This window comes from Trachypithecus francoisi, unplaced genomic scaffold (genome assembly GCF_009764315.1).
Source record: "Trachypithecus francoisi isolate TF-2019V2 unplaced genomic scaffold, Tfra_2.0 Contig01579, whole genome shotgun sequence".
Taxonomy (NCBI): domain Eukaryota; kingdom Metazoa; phylum Chordata; class Mammalia; order Primates; family Cercopithecidae; genus Trachypithecus; species Trachypithecus francoisi.
In genome coordinates, this window is record NW_022681442.1 from 19,262,364 (window position 1) to 19,284,223 (window position 21,860).

General features: G+C 43.7%; 1 protein-coding gene across 1 annotated transcript in view; it reads left to right on the forward strand.

Moving 5' to 3' along the window:
• Positions 1–202: 202 nt before the first annotated feature.
• The window catches only part of GPAM (glycerol-3-phosphate acyltransferase, mitochondrial), a 65,816-nt gene continuing 44,158 nt past the window's right edge, over positions 203–21,860 (forward strand). Inside the window, exon 1 of the mRNA XM_033182903.1 lies at positions 203–433. The gene's annotated coding sequence lies outside the window, so the exon portion shown is untranslated. The remainder of the gene's footprint in view (positions 434–21,860) is intronic.

Here is a 21,860-nt window from a genome sequence, read left to right on the forward strand (position 1 = left end):
AAATCCCCACCAGGCAATGCGAAGAAGACACCATTTGTTGCATCATTAAATTGTAACAAGCCCTGAAACGCACTCCAGAAGCCTGGGTCTGTTTGTCCTTGCAGTCGGAAGGAAGCCTGTGATTGGCTGGCCAAGCTCAGCCTAGCAGGCCTTATCTCTGACTGGTTATTATTTGATTAAAGAGCCTTCCTCCTCCTGTGGTGTTTCAAAACTGCACTGGGAGAATTTGCTGTTGTGGGGGGACTCTTTCTGAGGTTACTGTGGAGCACCCAAAGTCCGTCAGCCTCTGGCCGTGCAGAGGGGCACCCAGAGGAAGTAGACCTTGCTTCTTATTCACCCACAGCCTGGGACTGCCTTCTGCAGAGTCTCCATCACCTTTGCTAATCAACTGATTGGAAATAATTCCTCAAACACCACCAAGTCAAGGATACAGGTATTTAAAAACCTGGGGGTCATGGAGTAATTTCTTAGGATGTCATGACATGAGACGTGGGGGCAGGACGAGGAAGCCAGGGAAGCAGCGTGGAATGCAGGAGAGGCAGACACAGTAGGAAGAAGAAAGTCAAAGCAAAGAACTCAAAATCATGGAATTCTATGGCTAAGGCAAAACTGAGGCTCGTGGGCATAGGTTGTTTGCAGCTGAAAAGAGGTGCAAGCGCTTTTGTGATGTAACATTCACACCTGTGTGCATTTGTTCCTCATGAAATCCTTCCCGAGTTTTTGCTAGTCTTTTGGCCTCCATGTAATCCTCCATCCTGGCTCAGAATCCCCAAATCCTGAGAGGATTTTGGACACTTTACAAAAAATGTAATTGTTTTGGCTTGAAACCTCATTAAATCTGATTTGCAAACGGCACATGGCCTTCAAAGGCTCTGCTTAGTAGTACAGATCCTGGTACCAATCCTCGTGATGTTGGCTACAGAGGAAAGAGGAGGAGCTGAGCACCTCTTTTATGAAAGTTTGTTTCCCACTTTAAGATCTGTGTTTAACGGGTGATATTCATTCTTATCCCCACTGTATTCACTACCCAGGGCTGTTTTCTGAGCTTGGGTCGGGCAGACAGTTTTATATCAAAGGATTTTCTCACTGTAGGGGAAAGCTGGGCTCCATATGGGGCCAGCAGGATTTAACCATCTGGAATGAAGATCAAAGACAGCAGAAAAGACGGACTTCATTCTCTCTGTTAGATTTGGCTGGAGGTGGCAGCGGAGGGGAAGATACGATGCAAAACCAAGGAAATCAATACTTTTGTTTTAGTATTGAGTGGAAAAGAATGTTTTTTACAGTACGTCAGTATTCTTAACACTGATTTTTCCCTGTATGCATTTCAGGTTAAAAAATAACCATGCCAACCGCATTTCCTCCCTCCACTCTTTGTGGTTGTCTATGTTGTCTTGATTCCCAGTGTTGGCATCCAGATAGTCCCTGCTTTGTTAGCCGCAGTGGAATGAGTCCGTGGATCCCCCGGCAGGACGGTGGAGATGCTTCCTGTGCTGACTGCTGCGGTCCCCAGGGAGCCTTCTCTGCAGGGGTCCCATGGGATTTCCTGAGCTTATCCAGAGTATGAGGGCCGAGAAGTTTGTCATAATGACTACTGCTCCTCTTCATAAATGTATGGAAACTGCCAAGAGGTGGAGGACAAGCCCGATGCAAGGGGTTATACTTCTGGGATGTGATTCTTCTCTGCTCTTTTGGAACATTTTCTCCCTTTGCCATTACCAGCATGGTCTGGATCCTGTGTGCCTCTTGGGCCTCTTTTCTTCTCCTTCTCTACCTCTGTCTCACATAGGAACACGCTTTCTGTTTTCTGGGCCCACCGTGGTAGAACCTTATCACATGTTATCCTGTCTGCTTAAAGTATTCTTCACCCTACCCTGCCTCCGGGTCTGACCAAGTCAGGAGATTAGTCAGGACTCTTTCTGAGTAAATCCACTTCTGCTATGAGATTAGGGTCCCCTGAACTTCCCCTTATTGGACCACTAACCATATTGTCTTATGATTGCTTGTTTCCTGATCCATTGCCCCTGCCAGACTGATAGCTGTGAAGGCAGGGTTCATGCCTTTATGGCTCCCAGCCAGGATCCCAGAGCCCAGGAACCTGTGACACCCAGTAGGCTCTTTCTTGTGATAATGGCTAACATTGATGGAGTGTCTTCTATATACCCAGCACTCTCCTAAGGGGTTTATCTTATTAACTCAGTCCCCACAATGAGCCACTGAAGTCACTGAGGTGTGTGTCAACCCATTTAACGAATGAGCAAACTGAAAGTTAAGGAAACTGCTCAAGTTAGCACAGTAAATGGCAGACTTGAGAGCCCTTTTTTTTTTACATCTATGTCGTGATGGCCACTCTAGGGCTGAATGAGCCAGTGAGGAACGAATGAATGATAGCAGGCTGATGGTAAAAACATTGTAACTGTTTCACATGCTTGGCTGGACCCATTCATTCAGCCGGGCCTACTGAGCACCAGCCATGTGCCAGGCTGTGAGCAAGGCTTTGAGAACACAGTGATTAGCAAGTACAGACCCTGAGCTGAGATGCTTTCAGTTCTGAGATCTGCTCTGTTCTCTCTGTCGAGATCAGCTTTCCTGTCCCTCTCACCTGCCTTGGTAGCCAGGGTTAAGCACTTACAGGCTCTCGCCTCAACACGAAGAGGAGCTCCAAATCTGGAGTTTGTTCCAGCCTTGAAGTAAACGCTTAATGAAGCTAGCATTGTCCGGAAGCTGACTGTATCTCAGGCACTAGGCTGAGTGCTTTGCCCTGGCTGATCTCGTATTTCCTCCTTATGAGGCAGAGGGGTTACCACCACCCTGTGTTTCAGATGAACAAACCAAGGCTAAGAGAACATAAGGAATATGCCCAAGCTGGTAAGTGCTAGAGCTGGGACTCAATGGCAGGCTGGTCTAGCCTCCAAGCCTTTGCCCTTTCCATCAACCAGGGACTTTCTCAAGACCCTAAGCTTTGGGCTCACTGCATTCTGATGACTGATTTCTGTTATTAAAAGTAACAGCGAAAACCGGAATTAACTTTTGCACCAACCTAATAATATTCCTGTCAAACAGATATTCCTGTCTGCCTCCCCAGTTACTGAGTTGGGGTTTTCTCCCTGCTTAGTGGTCCTCAGCCCCCTCTTCCTTGACTGCACCCCTGACCTAACATCTTTTCTGACCACTGATGCTTGTGGGCTCCACATTTGTGCCTGATTAGGCAAGATGGGGCACCTGCCTGGGGACACCTGCTTTGAGCAGCCCTCAGTCTCCAAGTGGCCCCTCCTCTTCTCTTCTCTCAGGGAATGGTCTTGGAGCATCTGGTTCTAGAATATCACATTTGAAGAAGTCTAAACCAAGGTCCCCAGCTTAAGAAACCCTCATACATCTGTTAATCTTTTTTTAGAAAAGCAGACAGCCTAAGGAAAAGGGTCATTAGAATCCAGAGCCGAATCTCGCTTTTTTCACTTGTTAAATTGTCCAAGCTCTAGTTTCCTCCTTTGTAAAATGGGTGTAATACTTCCTCATGAGGTTACTTTGAGAGTACAGATTCTGCGTTCAGTAAGTATCGGTTGTGTGCTTACTGTGTGTGAGGCACACAGCGGGTAGAGTAGAGAAGCTGAGAAAGCTGCCTGACCCTGTGGAACTTACAGTTAAATGGGGATGACCGACATTTAAAAAATCACACAAACAAATAGCTCAGTCCCATATGCGATGAGAGAAAGAACAGAGGACCTAGTTAGATGGGGTGGGAGCTAGCCAGGAAAAGACCCATTGATGAACCAACAGGATTTGAACCCTTAATACCCTGCCTTGACCAGAATGCAGGAAGTTCTCAGTACTTGCCGCCCTGGCCATGGACCTGCACCTCTCTAGGGCTCAGAGTCTGTGAGAATAAAATGAGGGAGTTGGACTGAATGATTCCTAAGACTGAGTTGCCCACCTCTGGCATTTTATAATTTGATGGCAGGTTAAATCCAGGTGAAACGAGGGCCTCTGACTCCCTATCCTGGGCTCTTCTTCCCCAGGTGCTTCTGCTGGTGGAGAGAAGCTAGGCCCAAACTCAAGGACGGCAGGAGGAAGAGGTGGCCAGTTCTGTCTTCTAGAATCCCCTTTCTCTCAGCACCTCCCCACTACTTCCCCCAGCTGGAGCCCAGTATTCACTCCCCTGGGGTCACTCCCATCAGAAGAACTCTCTAAGCCCCTTTCCAGGAACTATGTCATTCCTGTAGACCCAGTTCTCTGTGTCCTTCCTCTCCAAGCACCTGCATGTCCAGCCTGGACAGTTAACGCAGCTGGGGTGGGATTCTTTGGATGGTGAAATTCTGAGAACAGGAAGGCTGCGAGGGCAGCAGGGAGCTGAAGATTTGAGAATAAGACTAGGTCTGTTCCTTGGTTGCCCATGAATGCTCCCAACACTTTCCACTTGACCTCCCCCAGGCGCACCATGTTCCCTCTGCACAGCACACAGTGTCTATTGTGAGCTCTTATTAGTGACATCTCTTGCAAATGGCTGGTTAGCATTTTTTCCAGACAGAGCAGAAACTCTGGAGGTGGTGGGGAGGCTAAGTTTGTAGAGGGTGATGAAAGGAAATGCTTAGCCTCAGGGCCCTGAAAGAATGGGGATGTCAGCATCTTCATTCTCTCCCACCTTTCCTGGATGGGGTGGAGGGGGGCTGTCCCCTTGACCTCCAGAAGCGTATGCATTCTTTCTCCATCTCTTCTTCCCTACCTGGGGTCTCACTCTTGCCTGCAGCTGTCTGTTATCCAATACCCCCATTGCTTGCTGGTCATGGGACCTAGTGGGACCTCCAGGGGCACTGGCGTTTTAGCGGAGGATGCCTGAAGAGAGCAATAATGGTGAGGAAACTGTGGTAGGCATGAGACTTCAGGGGACACAACTTTTCTCCATATGAATTCAGGATTTGAAAACTCCCTGTTTGATGGTCGAGTCCTAGAGAGTTGAATATTAAGAAAGGGACAGAGATGCTATGCTGGATCAAGAACATTTCCAAAGAGAGGTTGAATAGGAAGTTGTACCCCAGGGCAGTTACCCCCAACAGCTTGTAAGAGGAAAATGACAGTATATGTGCAATGAAAAGTTCACTCTCATCCTTCAGTTCCCAGAACCTCAGCGTTGCTATTCCCACCATGTGGTACTGGGTTCTCCAACGGCCACAGCATGTCAGATGTAAAACGGGCACCCTGGATGTCAGAATGAGCCAGTGCTAATTAAAACATTGCATCGCGGCTCCTGGGCTCTCCAGGCACAGGCCGGCAGGAGCCCTTTCCCCACTCTGTCCTCCTTGCCTGGGTGTACTTTCTTAGCGAGCGTTGCATGCCCTGTGGGGCTGGCGGGAAGTGTGGCTGTGTTATGGGCTTCAGCATCCTGCCAGAAATCAGATTGGCCATAAAAACACCCAAAATGAGTCTTGAAAGAAAGCGACATTCATTTCTCTGTGGGCTGGACATTCTGCAGGAAAGGGGTGGTTGCCGTAGAAATGAACCCTGAAGGCTGCTAGTAACAGCGTCATTCCTTTTTTGAGTCAATTCCAAAAAGTGACTATGAGGAACAGGGGCCTGGGAAAATTGAAAACCTTGGGAATGAGAGCTCTGCTAGGACTTGGCTATGGGAAAACCAGGGGGACTATGAAGCAGCAGCAGGCAGGAGGCTGGCTTCTCCCCACCATCAGCTCTGCTTCCACTCGGACATCTGCAGGCACCATGGGAGAGGAGCTGAACTTTTGCTCAGTGGTCCCCCCAGGCTGGGGTAGCACCAATTCCGACTCCCATCAGGCTCCCCTTGGGGTGCATTTTAATTATCCTGTGGGTTGATGCTCAGGGTGAGCCTGCTGGGTAAGGCGGGGCGGGGCCCCTTCCACTACCCAGACAGAACAACATGAACTATTAGATACTAGAAAATGTGCTCTCTAATCCTCTGATTTTATGGATCCGTGACACAGCACCATGTGTCCCTGGGGCTTCGCCATCGCTCCTTCAGTGCATGACTACACCATCATTCCTGCCCCATGTCTGATTAGCTCCATAAATCAGGGCAACAAGCATAGTCACAGCTCTCAAGGAACTCACGGCCCAGTGGAAGAGACTGGTAATTAAACAGGCAATTTAGTGCATTACAGAGTGGAAAATGTGACCGGACCATAGAGCAGTGCCGTATATTCACAGTGCAATGTGTTTCTTCCCAACTCTCCCCGTCCCCAGTCCCTGTCCCTCCCCTGAACACCATCTCCATTCTAGCTGGGTCTCAAATCTGATTTTTCTTCAGCTAACGCCAGTGGTTGTTTAGCATTCATGGCACCCACATTACAGACAGCAGATAGCTGTTGGCTTATGATGTTTTTTCCAGTCTAAGGTGAATGTAGTCAATTTGAGGAACTTCCCTTCGTTTTGAGAGTCTCTCCTTCCTGCTTGTTGGAATTTTAAAGCATTATTTCTTTTATCAAATGGTGGGGTTTGTTGATTGGCAATTTATGTTTAATTTAATTTTAACATTATGACTGGGCAGAATAAAAAAGTTAGTATCCCTTGGTTTACTGCACAGTAATAGCTCAGAGTCCAGGAAGCATTGTTCAAAAAGCTGCTTGTCACTGAGGCTAACATTCATGCCTAAACCCATGCAGGACCCCTTGGGATATCCTTCTTAGTTTCTGATTTCCCAGCCTGTAGCAGAGTAGCAGAGTTGATCTATTCAAATTCCATTCACTTCCCTAAGACACTTAGCTGGCTATTGCAGCCAAATCCTTAAATAGAAACTACTGTTTTCTTGGCGTCCCAGGCTCCTGTATGTTTAATGCCTCAAGTATCCACTTTCTGGGCCAAAGTCATGAAAATCTAAAGGGGAAACTATCCGTCTCAGAAAGCAGTTGCAATGGAAATAAAAGCCATTAGTACTCAGTGTTATCAGGATGTTTAATTTTTCATTGATATTTCAAGATAAAAGTTGATCTTCAGAGTGGTGTTAATTCAGGTCACCAGCTTCCACTTAGATGCAGCTTAGAGACTGCTGCAAAAGATGCCAGTACCTTGGTTTATGGTAGCCGAATCTTGCGGGTTCTCCATCTGCCTGCTTCTGTTAGGGGGTCTTGGGATCATTGGCTCTGTTGTGATTAAATGAAGTCCGCTGATGCATGTGGTTATTCTGATACTTGAGATATGTCCAGGGCACTGGAAGTCCCTCACAAGCTTGACAGATGCAATGAAACGTCCACCAGGCAAGCCAAATCCCAAGAATATAAGTGGCAAAGTCCAAGTTCTTGGGCTGTAGTTGAATGTTCCTGTGTTAAACATTGTTTAAAATAAACAGGTCATGCTAGGACCTCAGTGCTTAGATATTTAGCGCAAGGAATGTTTTGTTTTACCCATGTTTGCAATCTTGCCTCCTTTCTGTGACAGCAAATGCAAAAGAGACTCTCATGCTTGTGTTGAGTGCTTCTTGAAGTCAAGGATATACCTTGTGCGTGATATTGGTGGACACCTTCTCCCTCTGCCTGTCGCTCCCTTGAGACCCAACACATCTCCTGGCACATAAGAGGCCAAACATGGTTGTTGGTGACAATGATAATGCTAACAATACACATTTTAGAGAGAATGTTTCTGGCAGTTTCTACCATGACCTAATACGACTACTTAATTACTAATATTTTAGATTGCCTATTTTGTTATTAAAATAAATTCCTTTGACTTGATCATTGTGTTTGGTTTACTTCCCTAAGAAAAGGAAGTTGACGGAGCATGAAGCTGGTGGGCAGCAGGGCCTGTAGGCAGACACTGTGTTCCTTTGGAACCTGCACTGGCTGCTTATGCAGGGGCAAGAACATTGTAGAAGATTTCAGGCAGTGTTTCTCACCAAGGCTCTGCCAGCTGTGTGGACCTACGCAAGTCTCTTTATGTCTCTGGGTTTGGGTGTCCTTAGCTGTAGAATGTGTTCGGCTGGATCTGAATGGCTCAGCCTTGGCCCTATAGGTGCTATACATCAGATAATTCTTTTTGTTGTGGGGACTGTCCCGTGCCTCATAGGAAGTTTAGCAGTGTCCTGTCTCTAACTGCTAGGTGCCAGTGTTACCCCTCCCTTCATTTGTGACAACTAAATATGTCTCCAGACATTTACAAATATCCCCTGGGGAGCAAAATCATCTCTGGTTGAGAACTATTGGAGCAGATGATTTCTACCTGAGTTGGAGAAACCACACTAAGAGTTGTTAATGCATCCTGTTTTACTGAGCTTCTACTCTGTGCTAGGCACTGTATTAGACTTTGTAACTTGAATAGATATTCTATTGAGAAAGGGGCATCTACTTCATGAAAATCTGAATGAGAGCTGGATAATCTGAATTATTTGCACAGGTATGGAGATAGAATGAAGAAGATAGAATCCCTGTTTTGATTCTTACTAGCCATGTGACCTCCATCTCCTCGTCTGTAAAACATCATATTTTCTCACTGTTGTCAGGACCTAATGCCCAGTGTATAGGAAAGCAACAGATCATAGTAGACACGCAATAATTAAACTTCTTTCCCTAACCACTGAGGGATTCAGATCTGTGAAAATCATTACTTTTGCCAGTATTGTTCTATCTTTACAACCTACTCTTCTTCCCCTACCCACCCCAACCCTCTTCCTACTCAAGCCAGTGCTGATATATCATCTTAAAATCCCCAACTGTCTATTTCAACAAGAGCCCCCAGATCTCTTATGTCACCAGATTGTTGAACTTGGGCCATCCTTGAAAGGGTTGTCTCTTCCTATCAAAAAAAAAAAAAAAATTCTCTAATAACCGGAGATTTGCAGACAGCCTTGTTCTATCTGTGTGCTTGAGCAGGACAATGGCAATAGGAATTGAGGACAAGGGACCTTCTACCCACGTGCATTAGCTGCGTGCTCCTCCTGGAGGCACTGATTAGGCATGGGTTCTCAGTGTCTCAAGACCATGCTTTGGATATCGACAGCAGCTGCTGTGCCATCTCCTCCAGGGAAAACACCTTGGTGTTTGGTAGCCTGGCATAGTGAGAGTCCTCATGTCACAGTGAGAAGGATTTCGGGGTGAGGGAGTTTGAAGCTGCACCCTCCTCTCAGTGAGAAACTGACTAGGGGCTCCAAGGAGCATAAAGACAGTGTAGTTCTTTAAAAAACAGACTCTGCCTCAAATCCCAGCTTTGCCACCTACTCCCTGTGTGACCTTGGGAAACTTAGTTCTTTTTCCTGAACCTCAGAATCATATCTGAGAAGTCTGTAATCATAAGGGTCTTTCTCGAGTTGGATAGTTATGAGAATTAAATAACAGAGTGTATGGAGAGCGCGTGGCATAGTTCTGGTAAATACTAAGTGCTCACCAGAAATCCATTATTGTTAATAATATGTATCATCTTAAATGATAACTCAACACTAATGAATATAACATGTTAAAAAGACAACAAAAAGCAGAAGTTTGGGTGGATGAAAAATATGAGGTTGACTCATTCTGTTACTGACAAGATAACAGGCTTAGAAAGGGGCAGAGTGGGAAAGCCTTAGTAACTAGGACCTTGGTGCTGGCTGTTGGCAGAGCTGGGACAGATTCCCCCTCTCCAGAGTCCCCTTCAGATGCTGGTTCTCCCATGCTGGGGCTGCTTTCCTGCTCAAACCTTTATGGCCCATGTTTAGCAAATTACACAATTTACACAAGAATTAAGGAAGTAAGGTTTTAGAACAGTGTGCTGTTTGCACACTTTTTTGGAGGCTTGTTTTTAGAGGGACTCTTTCTTCAGGATAAGAGAGAAATGAATATTTTGTCTAATATGTTCCTAAATACCTAGGGCTACCCCAGAGCAGGGGGTTTCTAAAATTCCGTCTTAGCTAGATGAAACAGGAAGAGGAGACTGAGTTTTTCACAGCTTCTCTCTCTCCCCACCCTGCTCACCATACCACAGCGCTGAGAGGAGGCCTGTCCTCTACTCTCCAGCTCACACTAACCCATTGCTTACGCATTGCCAAGCACTACTGAAACTACCTCCTCTGCCCATTGTTCCCCAACCTTCTCAAAGTTCAGCTCCTGACTCCCAACCTAGACCCAAGGGATGGCGAGTTGATATTTTACTTCAGTGCTGATATTCGGTCTTAAGAACCACTCTGAATTACTAAACAACTGAGCACAAATAATGTCTACCTTTCCAAATGAGATTTTAGATTTCTCTGGGCTGGCTCAGACCTCATATCTTGCCTTTTACCCTTGGCCAGTGACTCATAAGTTTGCTTGAGAAGGAAAGACTGAGGTGTTCAGGCTCCATGGTTGAAAGAAGAAGAATTTTTAACAGAGTGGCTTGGTACTATTTTGGACATGCTTGAGATGAAAATTTATGTAGGTTTTTTATGGTGTCAGCATGTAAAATTATGCATGACTATAATGCGAACGGAACCTTGCTTAAAATGTCATAAATTATTTGAATTAAACTCTACTGTAGTCTTAAGTGGTGGTTATAATTCAGTCAAAAGGTTGAATCAGTAGAGTCATAATTCCTATTAGAACTCTATTTCCTATTTTGCCTTTTTAAACGTAACAGTCATCTACCTGCTGTCTTACTTATTAAAAGAGGGCTCATCATGAACATAGTACACATCTGAATGTTATTCTTTTCCTCACCCCCTCATTTTTAAACCCCTTTCTAGAATAGCATATATAGAACAATGACTTAATGGAAAGATTGGTAAGTACGGCTCCTGGGCCAAATACTGCTTATTCATCAAATCTGTTTGATGAATAAAGTTTTATTGGCACACAGTCACATCAGTTTTCTTATATACTGTCTAAGGCTGCTTTCACGCTACAAAAGGATTGAGTGGTTGTGGCCAGGACCACATAGCCCACAAAGCCTAAAATTTTACTATCTGGCCATTGATTTTTTAAAAAGTGCTGATTTTGACTTAGAGAATGAGTGTCAGAGTCAGATACATCTGGGTTCAAATCAAGTCTTGGTTCCTTGCTAGCTGTGACATTGGGAAAGTTGCATAACCTCTCTGCAAAACCTAATCTGTACCATGGGGATGATCAATACTTATCTTGGAGGGCTGCTGTGCGAGTTAATTGAAAAACCTACAGCCTTGTGCCTGGCACAGAGTAAATGCTCAATAAATGGTAGCTATGCTGATGATCTTTCATTCTTTTATCCAGCAAATGTATATTTGGTGCTTTTTCTATGATAGGTCTGGGGGCTACACAGTTACTAAAATGTAGAAAGTTCCTGCTCTTATGGAGCTCACATTCTAATGAGGAAGATAGACAATGGTCAAGAAAAAAAATCAACAGGTTATTTTCAGAGAGGGATAAGTGCTATAAATAAAATAAATAGGATGATATAGAAGAAAGTGACAAGGCAAGGGACAGAAAGTTGTTCACCAAGTTAAGATCTAAAAATAATAATGAATCAGCCATGCAAATGTCTGAAGAAGGAATGTTCCTGGGAGAAGAGACCATAAACACACAGTCTCTGAGCCAGTCATGAGCTGGGGATGGTCCAGGAACAGAGAGATGACCTTGGGGACGAGGGTTGAGTAAGGCAAGGGAGAGTGATAGAGGACCAGAGGCGAGAGATAGGCAGGGGCAAAACCATGTCAGAGCTTGTAATTCCTGAAAAAATAATTGGCTCAGAGGCAGGGATGCAAGCTGAGAGCATGAAAGGGCAGAAATGTAAATGGGACCTTGACCTTATTCTATGATCTTTGTTCTAAGTATCATCATCCATCCTCTCTGGTCTCAGGCACTGGCCACTGTTGAACAGAGGAATGAGTAGGGTCCTCGTGAGTCCTGGTCAAAGTGGCAGCTTTTGGCTGTGGCAAACCCCTCACACCCTACTTGGGTTCTTCTCCTCACAGTGCCCCCGATTCAGCAGACAGATCTTCTGGCCAATGTCTCTACCTCTTTAAAATAATTCCTTTTCAGAAGCTTTTAATGCTTCTCGAGGTAGAGCACTTAAGGTGAAAATCAGTTAACGTAATCTCAAAACTCTAATAAATGTCCAGCAACATAAGACCACCAGATAAGCATTTTATCCCTAGGGTCACTCAGAATTCACAGCTCAGGTCTCATAATTAGCATTTCTTTTATGTCTGAATCATTGAACAGGTGTGGCGAACTCCATAACAATATTTTACCTGTTTAAGGTTTAAAAGAAGGCCTTAGATATAATCAGTTGCTCAAACTGCCTCCAGAGTTGCTAATAATAGCTACACAGTATTCCACAGTAGCAAAACACTATTGCATACTTGTGGCTCACTTAGAGGTAAAAGTATCCCTTCAGTTTGCTTACCTTTATCCATTTCGAATGACTCCTTTTTCTCCTCTGCTTGTTTTCCTCTTTATTCTCCTTCTTCATCTTCTTCATCATCAGCAAAACTTTTTATTGGAAGTACTTAGCTCACTAATAGTAATTAATATTTCCCTTACAAAGCCAGGCATGGTTGTTCATGCCTGTAATCCCAGCACTTTGGGAGGCCAAGGCAGGAGCATCCCTTGAGCCCAGGAGTTTGAGACCAGCCTGGGCAATATAGTGAGACCCTGTCTCTACAAAAAATAAAAACAAAAATTAGCTGAGCCTGGTGGCATGCACCTGTGGTCCCAGCTACTCGAGAGGCTGAGGTGGGAGGATAGCTTGAGATGGGGAAGTCGAGGCTTCAGTGAGCCAAGATCGTGCCACTGCACTCCGGTCTGGGCAACAGTGAGACCCTGTCTCAAAAACAATTAATAGTATAGTTGTTGAAGGAAAACTATTCTCTCTCTCTCTATATATATAGTATATATATACTATATGTAATATATACTATATATAGTATATACATACATTTCATAAATGTCCTTGGGTTTGCAGAAATTAAGTATTAAGTATAGTTTACTTACATATGTAGTATAGTATGCTTACTATATATAGTATAGTTACTTACTAGATATACATATACTTACTATATATAATATAGTACATATATAGTATAGTATAGTGTACTATACTATAGAAGTTCAGCTCCTGACTCCCAACCTAGACCCAAGGGATGGCGAGTTGATATTTTGCGAGATGATTGTTTTCCTCTTTATTCTCCTTCTTCATCTTCTTCATCATCAGCAAAACTTTTTATTGGAAGTACTTAGCTCACTAATAGTAATTAATATTTCCCTTACAAAGCCAGGCATGGTTGTTCATATATATACTATATCATACTATACTATATATACTATATATAGTATATATAGTATAGTGTAGTGTATATAGTATAGTATAGTGTATATAGTATAGTATAACTTACTATATATATAGTAAACTATATTCAGTAAGCCCACTTCTGGGTAGCTCTATTTTAAATTTTTTGAGGAACCCCCATACTGTTTTCCATAATAGTTCTACTACAAACACTGATTCTTAATCTGGGGTACAAATACTGATTCTTAATCTGGGGTCCATGAATGACCTTGGAGGGAGGTTATGAAGCTGCTGAAATGGAATATAAATTTTTACACGTGCATTTTTTTCTGGGAAAGATCCTGGAGTTTCAGATTATCGAAGTGTTCCCAGATGCCAAAAAATGAGGACTTACTGCTTTAAAGACTTTGCTGCCTCAATCAGTATATAGTCCTTGAAGGAAAACTATGTAAGTTTATACCCGGAAAAGAAAAACGTGCTGAAGTTGAATCCAGAGAAGCCTGTGATTCTGAAATACACCTATTACCGGCTGTGATCTGTGAAAGCAAGTGGGACTGATATCTGGATCCAGTGGAATCTTCGGTCTTTCAGGGGACTGGACATTTTCCTAGGAACTGCAAACATTACATAGTACCCACTCTGTGCCAGGCACTGTCTCAGTGCCTTACTTTTTTTTTTTTTTTTTTTTGAGACGGAGTCTCGCTCTGTCGCCCGGGCTGGAGTGCAGTGGCCGGATCTCAGCTCACTGCAAGCTCCGCCTCCCAGGTTTACGCCATTCTCCTGCCTCAGCCTCCCGAGTAGCTGGGACTACAGGCGCCCGCCACCTCGCCCGGCTAGTAGTTTTTTTTTTTTTTTTTCTGTATTTTTTTTTTTTTTTAGTAGAGACGGGGTTTCACCGTGTTAGCCAGGATGGTCTCGATCTCCTGACCTCGTGATCCGCCCTTCTCGGCCTCCCAACGTGCTGGGATTACAGGCTTGAGCCACCGCGCCCGGCCGCCTTACATATTTTAACTCTTAATCCTTATAATACTGTGAAGTAGGTACTATTATTAGCTTTATTTCACGGATGAGGAAAATGAGGTATACTGAGATAAAAACTATAAATTGAGTTTACTTTAAACATTCCAAGATCCTTCACAATTGTGGACAGTGTAGTTTGATCAGCTGTAATTAATGGTTCAGAATAATTATCATTTTGATATGTGTAAATGGCAGCCATGTTGTAATCCTGAAGTACATACCAAATTAATAATAGGATTCCTATACATGCCACCTCTGTTTTTGTGAATAAGAATGCCGTACCAGGTCACATACAGAGGAGAGCCAGTTAACCGATTTGCTTAATTAGAATTTGGCTAAGAGTCACTGTGGCTTATAAAATAGGTTTACTAACCAAGTAGGCAATTTTATTTTTGTAACTATTAGCACAATCAAAAAAATTCAGACTGTTTACCTAAGGCATGTCACAACTTTGTGGAGCTTAAAGTCAATGAAACTTTGGGAGGTTAAAATTTCATTCATTCAGGATTTGATCAATTGATGGAGCTTTAGATATAATTCATTCTTTACCTGGATTATATTTATTCAGCAGTTAATGAGCAGGTGACCTCGAAATTTAAATGAACTATTCTCTAAGAACATCACTTATAAATAAGCTAGAGAAAAACCAACATTATTGTGTTGGTTTTTGTTATTATTTATGGTCCATGTTTAGAAAGTTAGGCAAAAGTTAAGGAGAATAAGGTTTTAGAACAGTGTGCTGTTTGCAGAGGGAATCTTTTTTGGAGGCTTGTTTTCAGAGGGAATCTTTCTTCAGGATAAGAGAGAAATGAATATTTTGTCTAATATATTTCTAAATACCTAGGGCTACCCCAGAGAAGGGGGTTTCTAAATTTCCATCTTAGCTAGATGAAACAGGAAGAGGAGACTGAGTGTTTCACAACTTCTCTCTCCCCTCACCCCGCTCCCCCTACCACAGCGCTGAGAGGAGGCCTGTCCTCTACACTCCGGCTCACACTAATCCATTGCTTACGCATCGCCAAGCACTACTGAAACTACCTCCTTTGTCCATTGTTCTCCCACCATCTCAAAGTTCAGCTCCTGACTCCCAACCTAGATCCAAGGGATGGCAAGTTGATACTTTAAGATTTATTTAACCCACTGATTACCTACAGTAGTTACTAGGAATTCTACAATTTATGTATGTGTGCTTAATTTACACATGTGTCCAGTGCTTTATGGAGGTGAAGTAGGAACACTGGCCCAGAAGTGAGAGCCTCTGGAGAAATAATGATGATGTGATTGACAAAGGGGGAAGGTGTTTTGTTATCTCGTCAGCAGAATCAGATGTGCAAAACGAATGGGGTGAGGGAAGTGGTGCTCTCTGTGATCCATCCAACCAGTAGTAAAACAAAATGGGGCTAGAAGAAGAAATTGCACCTTGTGATCCTAGATTATGAAAAGCCTATTCTCTAATATCTCACTTGCACGTTGGAGATCATCCTTGTAATAAACATCAAATATTGTATGGAGTAAGATGATGATGACTGCTAGTTAGAAAAGATGTGGTGAAAACCATAGCCAAAAAATCCTGCTATGCTTACTTAAGTTTTGCTTTATATGAGGTAATTTAGGTAATTGGAAACTGGATTGATAACACTCTTTACTTTGGAGGCCTTTTCTTTTGGGAAATCTGTAAGTTAAAAGCCAAAGACAGTTATACAGAGTATGTTTAGAACACCCAAGAGAATAAATTTTCCAAAGGAAAATATTTGAGCTTTTATATGTCAGATTTCTTTAGAAGTACTCTAAAAATTCTAAACGTCTTTAGAAGTATTCTAAAAATTAGCCTTAGTTGAACTTAGATTGATCTTCCTTTCAATTAGACTTAGTGAGTGAGGTTCTATCTTACCTTGAAGTCATTAGAAAAAGAATAATCCAATTGCAAAGTAGTTCAGCTTCTCCTCTTCAGAAAAATTCTTTCCTTTTTGAGAAAGACTGATTCTGAGGGAGGAATGATAAAAATAAGTCTTCTAGCCATGCCTAGTTTTTCCCTTTCAAGCCTTTTCAAGTTCCTTCTTTCAAGAGTATTGGACACGTGCGTGTTTACCTCCCAGCCTCTGCTTGGCCTTGTTTTAGATCGTGGCGTTCTGTTCTGTGTAGACCACCCCCTACACTGGAGATCAGGGCGCCTAGTCTTCCTTGTAGTCACATGTTTCCTCTACTCTGACCCAAGGAGTGGGGTCAGGGAGAGAAGATGGGAACTCTGCTGCCTACCTTAGATGCATGCCTGCTCTAAGAGTTACAAAGTCATAAGCCCCCAAACTGTGGTTCACACATCCCTCCTTGAATGTTTTTATTCCTAAGGCTATCCTTGTTCAGGACTCTTGATAGTTATAACAGCCATGCACCCTCTCCTTTTATAAGTAGCTAATCATGTCTTGTGCTTAGACATTCAACAAATAGATATTGAGCATCTGCTTTATGCAAGGTATTGTTAGGCACTAAAAATGCAGGGGAAAAGTCAAGAATGCCATTTGAGAGAGAGAGAGGGGCAGCTATTAAATGATTAATTCTACAATTAAATGTTCAGTTATAACTGTGGTCATTCCTATGGGGAAGAAGCTTAAGAAAGGGGCCTGACTTAGTCTGAAGGGTCCACAAAGTTTTTCATGAGGTGATGAGTCCCGAGCTGTGTTATGAAGCATGAGTTGGAGAGGAGATGTGGTGGGGACCACTGCAGGCAGAGCAAATGCCAGGGAAGGGCAGAGCCTGGCTTTCATGGGGAAGTGAAAGAAAGCCAGGGTGACTGGAGTCAGAGAGAGAAAGTGTATGTGGAAGGAGATGGGGGTGGTGAGATTAGCAAGGGCGGACTGAGCCAGGTATTCGACACATGTGACAGGCTTTAGTTTTGGTTCTAAAATCTATAAGGAATATATGGAAGGATTTTAGTCAGTTGGAATGGTGACAAGGGAGAGAGATGGGGGTATCTGGCATGGTGCATTTGGCATGCTGCGTTTTCAAATGCTCGGTCTGACTGATGCGTATGGGACGTCTGAATGGGTAGCCAGTGCAGAAATAGATCTGGGGTGTCCAGGCAGTGAGTTTTTATGCCCCCCAGTGAAGATGGTGATATTTTGGATTAGGATAGTGCAGGTGGAGAGGGAGATAAGGGGATGATGAGTTTAAAGCTATTTAAAAGGTAAAATTGTTTAAGAGTTAGTATTCTATTGGATGTAGGAAGAAGTCAAGAACTTCTAGGTTCTTCGTCTGCTAAGGAGATGGTATGAAGTGAGAATGAAGGAAGGACTTGAGCCAGCAAAACATGCCAAGAGAAAACATCTAGGTGGGTAGAAAGAAATGCAGGAGAGCATGGGGTTGTGAAAGCCGAGGGACTGCCTGGCTCTTTATACCCAGAGCCGCGACTTGCTCAGCAAGCCATCCCTACCCAATAATCTGCCGTCAGGTTATACAACAGTAGAAAGCTTGGAATGAGTCTGGGCTTGTCCACATTAGAATCTAGTCCACATTAGGATCTCTTTTCCAGAAGGCAAGATGCTTTGTTTTCACATCATTCCAGCCAACATCTCAGCTCCCCAAGCCATCTTGGACAGCATCTTTTAAGAACCAATGGTGATTTTTAGGGAAATGGTCTTAAGCAATACTTAGGAACAAAAGGTTTTCCTGAAAGACATAGTGTCTGCAGAGATGCAATTTTAAGCACAGCAAAGACAAGTTTTTATGATGTTATATAGTGTAGCCTGGCTTGTTAGAAGCTCCTAAGTCTCTTCATTCTACATTAGGACTTTGGTTTATCTCAGCCCAACCAGAACTGTCATTGATGTGGTATGATTGTCATTAGAGCTGTTCACAAATGTTTAATTATCTGGGATATATGGTAGGATTACACTTCTTTACCCAGCAAAGCAGATTAGGAGCCAATGTACAACTTACTCCACTCTCTTTTCCAGCCTTGGCAAACATGAAGGTATCTGTCAACATTGAACCTTCTTCAGCCTGGGTTCCTCAGTGACCATTATGAGCAGAGTCCCAGAATAACCTACTGTTGATATGTAGTATAGGCAAGAAATAAACTCTGTTGTTTCAAGACTAAGACTTTTGTTACTGTATTATAACCTAGCCCATTCTGACTGATAGAGAGTCACTCTTCCTAGAACAAAGTAACTTTAAAGGTTCATATGAGTTTCAAAAATTTTAGGACAAATTTTGCCAGGATCCAAGCTCAAAGCAATAGCATTTTCTCTTTTGTCCCCAAAGTATCTGCAAGAAGTATGTTTTCCAAGCATAAGGTTTTGGCAGCCTAGCCCTGAGATGAGGATCACCGAAGAACTAGAGCCACTTCCAAAGCAAATCCTAAAAACAATTATCATAGTGCTTTCAGACCTGGGATCTGCTAGTCCAGCTCTAACTACCGTGTTCTTGCCTAGGCTGGCTGAATAATATAGCCCTTGTATGTTTGGGCTTTAGTATCAGGTAGATGCTGAATTCAAAGTGCGTTTCTGCCACTTTACAGATTCTGACCTCGCCTGGTGCCTCAGTTTCCCCATTTAAAAAATGGGAGTAACAATAGTTTCTAACCCATGGGGCTGCTGAGAGGACGGGTCCATCATCTGCCTGTTTGCCCTCAGATCTATTCTCCATCCTTCCCTGCTCTACTCTAGATCTTAGGACAATGCCCCCTTGCAAACTTATTCCTCAGGTTTCCTTGAAGCTTGGGTCAGCCCCAATTGGCTGAGAGAGGATAAAAGTCATAGTGTCTCCCTCTTTCTCAGGTGGTACCTCCAGCAGTGGTGGCTCTATGGTTTTGGCTCCTCCTGGGCAGGACCCCCTCCTTGGTCCCAGTTGTAGCCTATGAGGTGATGGCTCGTGGCTCTGTCAACACCCGTCTTTGCCACTCCAGCCTGAGGGAGGGTAATGATCTTGTGTTGCTGCTGATCTCTGGGCCTCGCCCTTCTCCTTTTGTCCTCTCTGCTCTTCCAAGACCTTTCTAAGTAGTTTTCTGTATTAACGTCTCACTAGTGAGCTGTCTGGAAAGGGTTCTTTTTTCCTGACGGCACCATGACTGGCACAGGTAATTATTTGAGAAAATGCCTCTAAAGTACTTAGAATAGTGCTTGGCACATAGAAATTGCTCAATAAAAGGTAGCTAACAAAACATACTTACTTTCTTCCTTACCTAGATGCTCTGCTGCCAATTTAACCCAGGCAGGCAGGCCCCTGAATACAACATAGCTCCTGAATCATTGCCCACTTCTTCTCTCCCTGGTTGACCAAGTCTGTAGACATGGGCTTCTATTTTGATTCACCCTTCTCTAGTCTTACAAGGTAAAGGATATTCACATACCTCCACGACATTTATGACACATGTCAGAATTTTATTTTGAAATTTCCAAACATTTTACTATGGCTTACAAAGACCTGGTCTGCCTGTGTTTCCAATTCCTCCCTCTGCCATTTTCTCACTTATCCACTCCAGCCACACTGGCGTTGGTTCAGTTCTCACTCTCTGCCAAGCTCTGCCCTCCCTCTGGGCTTTGGCATGTACTCTTCCCTTTTCTTGGAAAGGTCTGCTCTGGGCTCCTGTCTTGGCCCAGCCCTGCTCACACCCTGGCCTCAGTGTAGCTGCTCTCCCCTTTTAGAAGTCCTCCCTGACCACCTTATCCAATATTGACTGCCTCTGTTCTTCTCGGGAATGGATGCTGTTTGGATTCTTTATTGCACTTAAAAAAAATTTCATCTTGATTTTAAGTTTGTTTATCTTTCTTCTTACTGTCTCCATCCCTACATACCATAGGCCATTAGATCATGAATTCCACAAGGGTAGGATCTGTGTGTGACTTCTTCATCTTTGTGTCTTCAGCACTTAGCAGGATGCCTGCCACAAAAGAAGGCTCTCAGTCAGTGTGTTATGAATGAATGGATGAACGAGTGAATACTGTATTACTCTGTCTTTAAACAGCTGATGTCAAAGTTCTCTTGCAGGCCAATAGTGATAATTTGGGGTATTCTACCCCTACTCCTTACCCTGTTGCTTGTGTTGTGTGGAAGCCAAGCAGAGGCCCCGGGTTGGCTCAGGCTGGTCCCCGTCCCCATTGCACCTTGCCTGGGCTCTGCGTGGCACTCAAAGTTCCATTCCCTTCATAACATACTCAGCCACTGGGACCTTTGCTGAGGTTTCTAAGGTGCTATACTCTCATTCTTCACAGTCCCCCCATCTTCACCCTTTTTTGAAGCCTTGCCACCTCCAAGCCTCTGCATCTGAAGGATCTCAGAGCTGAGCTACCACCAGACCCCTGAGTCCTGTCCCTTCTCAATGCCTGAGCCATCCTGGCTTCCATGCTTTTCTTGGACATTCTCTTCTCCCACAATCCAGCTTGAGTCCATGAGAAAATAAAGGCCCATTTAGAATTTGTCTTCTTGGATACCAACCCCTCGAGCAGCTTCTCATTTTTTTTTGCTTTTGATCACAAAAAGGCAGTTAATTGCAATTACTTAGCCTCCTTCCAGGGCTTAGGAAACCTCAGGATTTAAACCACAGAGCCTGGCTATGCTCCTGGGAGAAGGGAAAATACCTTTCATTCCTTAAAAATGAGCAAACAGTAGTTAAAAATTAAGAGACATCCAAGCTAATTTCTTAACTACTCTCCTCTGCTAGTTATCCCATGCAGGGCCCCCATTTCCCTCTAGAATTGGTGCCCTGTCCAGTGGCACAGCTAGTGGCTGGAGGCATGGAATACTACCTAGTTCCCACCGTGCTTTCTTCCTGGGGAGTTGAACCTTGTCATGTACCCTATCTGGTGGGACATGAGCAGAGAGATCTCCCAGAAGCCTGGTTGCTTACTGCCTGGCTCCAGTGTATTTGACGACCATCTTGAGAGACTGCTGCTCTAACCTGCCTCGTCACAAAGACCCTTTCCATTCTAAGCTGTCTGAGTTGGACCTGGGCTTGGTGCATTCTTTGAACACTATGTCTTGTTATAACTAACTTCAATGTCCAGGAAAATGTGCTTGTTTTCCCTTCTGTTTGGCTCTGCCCTCCTCACTCTCCCTCCTAGAATGAGGTCCCAGGATACCTTATGCTTGAGCCCAGGAAGTTTACATTATTATAAGCCATGATGTTTGGCCATAGTTCCGTCTTCTTTAAGACTTAGAAGCAAGCGTATATGTAAGAAGAAATATCACAAATATTTTAGCTTGGGAGCAATCGTTTGGGACTAAAGAAATAGTTGTCTGTGTCTGTAGTGTGGGCCCACTTTTCTTGGTGCAGCATTTTGAAAGATTCTGCTTTCTCTAAAAGAAAGAAGAATATTCATTATTTGCTTCTCTGAATTATTCAGTTCTGAATTATGATTTCACAAACCAATATATATGTGATGGGTAACGCAATTAACAGTCCAAGTGTGGGGTGCCGTTACAGACAATTCCAGCCAGCACTATGCTATTCCAGCCATCCTTTAATGTCTCTTATTTGAAGTTTAGTCTATCGATTGGTTTCCTGATGAGGCAGGTTTCAGTCAGAATGAAGTCCTTCTTATGCCATAAATGTGGTAAAAGTAAGTCAGAGGGGTTTCCTTTTCTTCTGGCCTAAGACACTTTCTTCTTTTTTTTTTTTTTCTTTTTTTTGATATGGAGTCTCACTCTGTTGCCCAGGCTAGAGTTCAGTGGCACGA